At 42.7% G+C, this 5,847-nt stretch overlaps 1 pseudogene; it reads left to right on the plus strand.

Moving 5' to 3' along the window:
* Positions 1-2,279: 2,279 nt before the first annotated feature.
* On the plus strand, positions 2,280-4,341 carry LOC140628615 (sugar phosphate exchanger 3 pseudogene; annotated as a pseudogene).
* Positions 4,342-5,847: the final 1,506 nt, after the last annotated feature.

The following is a 5,847-nucleotide window of genomic DNA, read 5'->3' on the forward strand; positions in this document are numbered from 1 at the left end:
GAGAATATTGCAAAAGGGTTCAGAGCAGGGGATTCATGTCCTGGCTCCACTACTTACTAGCTGTGTACCTATGGACAAATTATTGACTCCCTCTGTACTTCAGTTTTCTCATTTTAAAATGAGGCCAAAAATGGTAACTGTCTTTTCCAGTTGGGTTCCACTGAGTAGAATGATTTAACATATGCAAGGAACCTGGCATACAACTTCCTGTGATGGCAGTCATCTACCATAAGGACCCGGATGACAGTCTGACCACAATAACACACCCTCTCAAGCCTCACTTGCTCCAGGAAACGTCCAGCCACAGACAATCTTCCACCCTTAGCACTGAATAATCCTTCCTCTTTCAAAATGTCCCTAAAATGCTTGCTTACCTCCTTGCGGCCAATCAGGAACTGTTAGCTATACCTGAAGACCAATTAGAAAGTTGTCCTTGCTTCCAAAATTTGCATACTAATCAAATGCAGGCCGATCAGAAACCATTTCAGCACTTTCTCTTTTCTACTCTACAAAACTCTCTCCTTTCTAACACTTGTGTACCCCCCAGTGATATGAAAGTTACTGCAACAAGTTTATGAATAAACGGCCTTTGTTAAATTTGTCTCTGAGTTGGTTTTGTCTTGCTCAAAAAATTGTAGCTATGTTAATTCATCATTCTCTACCTTACTGCGCTTGCCAACTGTTTTTTATATTGACTGCTCCACAGGCCTTGCCTGTAGAAGGTACACAATCCCCATTAATGAAATAGGTAACAGTATGTCAACTATTATTTTGATCAACATTTATTGAGCCTCCTCTGTCACTGGCCCCTGTGCTAGATATTTTCACCCTCATTCTCTCTTCGTATCACAGAATTCATCAACTAAACCTTACAAGGATTAAACCCTGCTCATTAGTTTCTAGAAGTAGTGTCAACGATAAAGAAGGGTTCCAGTATCTATGAAAATTGGATTTGGAGGTCCTGTGCCCAACACATTTTTTAAGACTTTTCTTTTATTCATGAGAGACAGAGAAAGAGAGGCAGAGATACAGGCAGAGGGAGAAGCAGGCTCTGATGCAGGAGCCTGATGGGAACTCGATCCCAGGACTCCAGGCTCATGATCTGCCAAAGGCAGATGCTCAACCACTGAGCCTCACAGGTGCCCCAACACATTTTTTATTCATAGTTTTTAAACTTATAGCTCAAAATGGTATATCTAGTAGGTTTCTTTTAGCATGCAGGACCATGGTGAATTAAATAATGTTCTTCTCTCTTCTCTCATTTTGCCAACCCTTGTGACATAATTTCCCTAACTACCTTCAGGGCTTTTTCTTTTGGCATTTTACACTGTGTGGAAATCAGGGGCAGTGAGGTAAGGTCCCCTTAAAATGAGAAGATACACACCTAAATGTCCATTTATGATGAATGGATAAAGAAAATGTGGTATGTCCATGCAACAGAATACCATTCAGCCTGAAAAAGGAGTGAAATTCTGACATACTACAACATGGATGGACCTCGCGGACATTCTGCTAAGTGAAATAAGCCAGTTAGAGTCAGACAAATACTGTATGATTCCACTTATATGAGGTATCTAAAGTGGTCAAACTTGGGGCGCCTGGGTGGCTGAGTGGTTGAGCATCTGCCTTTGGCTCAGGTCGTGATCCTGGGGTCCTGGGATCGAGTCCCATATCGAACTTCCTGTGGAGAACCTGCTTCTGTCTCTGCCTCTCTCTGTGTGTCTCTCATGAATAAATAAGTGAAGTCTTAAATAAATAAGTAAATTAAGTGGTCAAGGGATGCCTGGGTGGCTCAGCAGTTGAGCGTCTGCCTTTGGCTCAGGGCGTGAATCCCATGCTCCCAGGATTGAGTCCCACATTGGACTGCCTGCATGGAGCCTGCTTCTCCCTCTGCCTATGTCTCTGCCTCTGTGTGTCTCTCATAAATAAAATCATAAATAAATAAATAAATAAATAATCAAACTCATAGAAACAAGAAGTAGAATGGTAGCTGCCAGGGGCTGACGAGAAGGAGGATCGGGGAGTCATTTAACAGGGACATTAAAGTTTCAGTTTTGTAAGGCAAAAATTTCTAGAGCTCTGTTGCACAACAATGTGAATGTACTTAACACCACTGAACTGTACACTGACAAATAGGGTGGTAAGTTTTATGTTATGTAGTTTCTCCCACAATAAAAAAAAAAAAATAGAACTGTGGTCGCGGAGCCATGGGTGAGGTAGCGGCGCAGCGAGAGGCTGTGGGTAGCATAGCCCAGCAAGCCGGACGGTGGGCCGCAGCGAGGTGATTGCGGCGGATCTCGGAAAGAAGAAATGATGTAAATAATTCACTGTCCAAACTTTAAGGTCAGAGGTGAGAAGGAAGGTCAGGGAGACTATGGCCTGGCCAAATATTTTTCAAAGAGGAACTCTGTTCTCCCGGTTCAGCCATCATCATGTTGTTGTGTTCCTGCTTACCTTCTTCAGGTATTCGTTGCTCCACACATCAAGAAAAACTTTTAGCAATGTCAAAGTCAGTATCTCTAAGCAGTGGACCCCAAGTGCTTTTAACAAGTCAATTAGCCTGCCTGTAGAGATCTGGAGCAGCAACCATTTGTTTCCCAGAGCAGAGGAAGCCACACTTTTCCTTGGGACACTGGATACTATTTTCCTCTTCTCTTATGCTGTGGGCCTTTTCATCAGTGGAATTGTTGGAGATCGGCTTATGATGGGTTCTATCTTTTGGCATGTGCTCTTCTGCACTAGTGGTGTTTGTCTTTGGCACTGTCACAGAATGGCTGCATTTCTACAACAAGGGACTCTACTGCTGCCTGTGGATTGTAAATGGCCTGCTGCAGTCTACTGATTGGCCCTGTGTGGTTGCTGTTATGGGCAATTGGTTTGGGAGAGCTGGACGAGGAGTTGTTTTTGGTCTCTGGAGTGCCTGTGCTTCAGTGGGCAATATTTTGGGAGCATGCCTAGCTTCTTCTGTTCTGCAATACGGTTATGAGTATGCCTTTCTGGTGACAGCGGCTGTGCAGTTTGCTGGTGGGATCATCATCTTCTTTGGGCTCCTGGTGTCACCAGAAGAAATTGGTCTCCCAGGCATCGAGGCAGAAGAAAATTTTGAAGAGGACTCACACAGGCCACTGATTAATGATGCTGAAAACAAAGATGAATATGAGCCTAATTATTCCATCCAAGAAGGCAGTACTATTACCCAAGTCAAGGCAATAAGCTTTTATCAGGCCTGTTGTCTTCCTGGAGTTATACTCACTGGCCTATGCCTGCTTGAAGTTAGTAAATTACTCCTTCTTCTTCTGGTTAACCTTTTATCTGAGTAACAACTTCGGATGGAAGGAGGCTGAAGCTGACAAGCTGTCCATTTGGTACGATGTTGGAGGAATTATAGGTGGGACTTTGCAAGGTTTCATCTCTGACATATTACAGAAGAGAGCACCCGTTTTAGCTCTCAGTCTACTTCTGGCCATTGGGTCCCCAGTTGGATATAGCCGTTCTCCAAACGATAAATCCATTAATGCACTTCTGATGGCAGTTACAGGATTTTTTACCGGTGGGCCTTCTAAAATGATTAGTTCTGCTATTTCTGTGGACCTGGGTCGCCAAGAGCTGATCCAAGGGAGCATTGAGGCTTTGGCGACTGTCACAGGAATTGTTGATGGAACTGGAAGCATTGGAGCTGCAGTGGGCCAGTACCTAGTGTCTTTGATCCAGGACAATCTGGGATTATGGGTATTCTACTTTTTCATTCTCATGACAAGTTGTACAATTTTGTTTATATCGCCATTAATAGTGAGGGAAATCTGCTATCTTATGCAAAGATGACAAGCTCACGTATTGAGTGAGTGAGTGTTGCCCACAGAAGAAAAGAACAATGGAAGACACATCAGGACTATTATTTTTTTAAATTCACCCTATTTGGGGGTTGTCTTAAGAGCTCCAACAAAACCTCAGAGTGTCAAGCCTCTTTCAACAGTGTCAGCCACTTGAGATATTGACCAGTGGTGAAGGCCAGGCTGTTTTTCTACACTACATGAGTTATTGTGGATGATTTTCACTGTTTCATAAATGTACTGATTGGCCCATGAATCTGCCAGCCTCTTTATTTGGCCTGTTGAAATTTATCCTTTTAACCTGAAATACTGTCTTGGACTTGGACCTTAATTCTCCAGCCTGGAAAGTTGAGTGGCCACAAGACAGTTGCACATGGTTTGCATCAATGACGGGCTCCACGAATAGGAAGGGAGCATTGGATTTTGCTTTGATAATGAATTTGCAAAGAGCAGTCACTCATCTTTGAAGCATCAAATCCTGGTAGTGTGCTCAAGCTGGATCAAGTGTAAGCCTGCCTTGGACAAAGACTCCCTTTGTTCACACTACATGGTGATTGGCTCAGTCACTCTATCTGATCTAAAGTTATTCACCTCCAGAAGCAGAAATACCTTCAAATTATTGTCACCTTGTTCTCCTCATTCAAAATTCAACTCCTGGAACTACACAGTCTTCGTTTCAAGAACCATAAGGTACATCATCAGTTGTCATGAACATTCCAAGGTGTAGCTCATGACTGAAGTACTCAACTCCAGATTTGCTCTTTGGGGACATTAGGATCCACTAGGACGCTAATCTGCTTAGCCCTGTTTTCAGAGAGTTGATCTTTCTCACAATTGGGTTCCTTGAGTTACTTCAGCAGAAGACTAGAATTAGAGACAGAGGACAGACCTCTTGTCCTAGTAAGGCATTAAGTATATGACCTTGAATCACAGGAATGGGTTACTAGGGCCTGGGGACTAGGTATCTATCCGTTAGCAGTTTGTAGCACGTATGTCTTCAAGGCTGTGAATTCTGTACTAGTCATCAATATTTTTAGGTCATTCTGCATATGTATTTTAAATTATGGACATGAACTTGGAGGAAAATGTTCAATTTGGAGGGCTGCTTGATTTGTGTTGGGTTAGGGAATATTTTTCATCTTCTTGCTTTATACTCTAAAATGTGGTGTGTTTATGAACTTGTTCATGTTATTTAATCAAGGAGATTTCCAATCAGTTAATTCCGCATTACTGACAAAAAAGGGAAAATATGAAACACAGGAAGGGAAAATAAACTGACTTTTATAGTAAAATTTAAAATTTAAAAATTAAAATAAAAAAATAGATGGTGCAGATTCCATAGCGATGAGAGAGCCTCCGTGGAGTGGCGGGAATTCAACTGACCCAGACATTTCCCACAATGCCTTTCACTTCCAAGGAAGGCCCACTCAACACCTATGTCTCTCTTCGATGAGCATGATTTCTGCAGCTTTGTATTCATGATCCTACTACTGAATTTTCCTTCAGGGCGGGAGACTAAGGAAGCGGAAGCTCATGAGACAAGCATTTTCCCACCAACTGCTTCCCATATGATATTTAGCAATGTTCAACTTCCTCTAAGGAACAGCACACGGGAATTTGCAGCTGCTTTTCTCACCCATCTCCCCTTATTACCAGGCGCTCTGTCAAAATCACTCCACGTGAGCTTTTGACTAAGCTCATGGATCAACTGAGTCACTGTATGCATATGAAACATGTTCATAATATTTAAATATTTAAAACCCCATAATATTTAAAACCCCAGAGCCTACCTTTAAATATCCTCATTACTGTGAAACTCATCAGCAAAAAAAGAGGGACTCTGAGGCAAAGTGACCAAACAGCATGAAATTGATGAGCAGAGAATGGCTGGGAGAGAAAAGGAAACTCAGCTCTGGCTCAAATCTCACCTTGTTGAGTGTGTGTGTGTGTGTGTGTGTGTGTGCGTGTGTGTGTTGCTGATGGTGGTGGTGGTTGTTTCTGGCCAGCCTGAGATGTT

The sequence above is a fragment of the Canis lupus genome, chromosome X (genome assembly GCF_048164855.1).
Source record: "Canis lupus baileyi chromosome X, mCanLup2.hap1, whole genome shotgun sequence".
NCBI classification, from domain to species: Eukaryota; Metazoa; Chordata; class Mammalia; order Carnivora; family Canidae; genus Canis; species Canis lupus.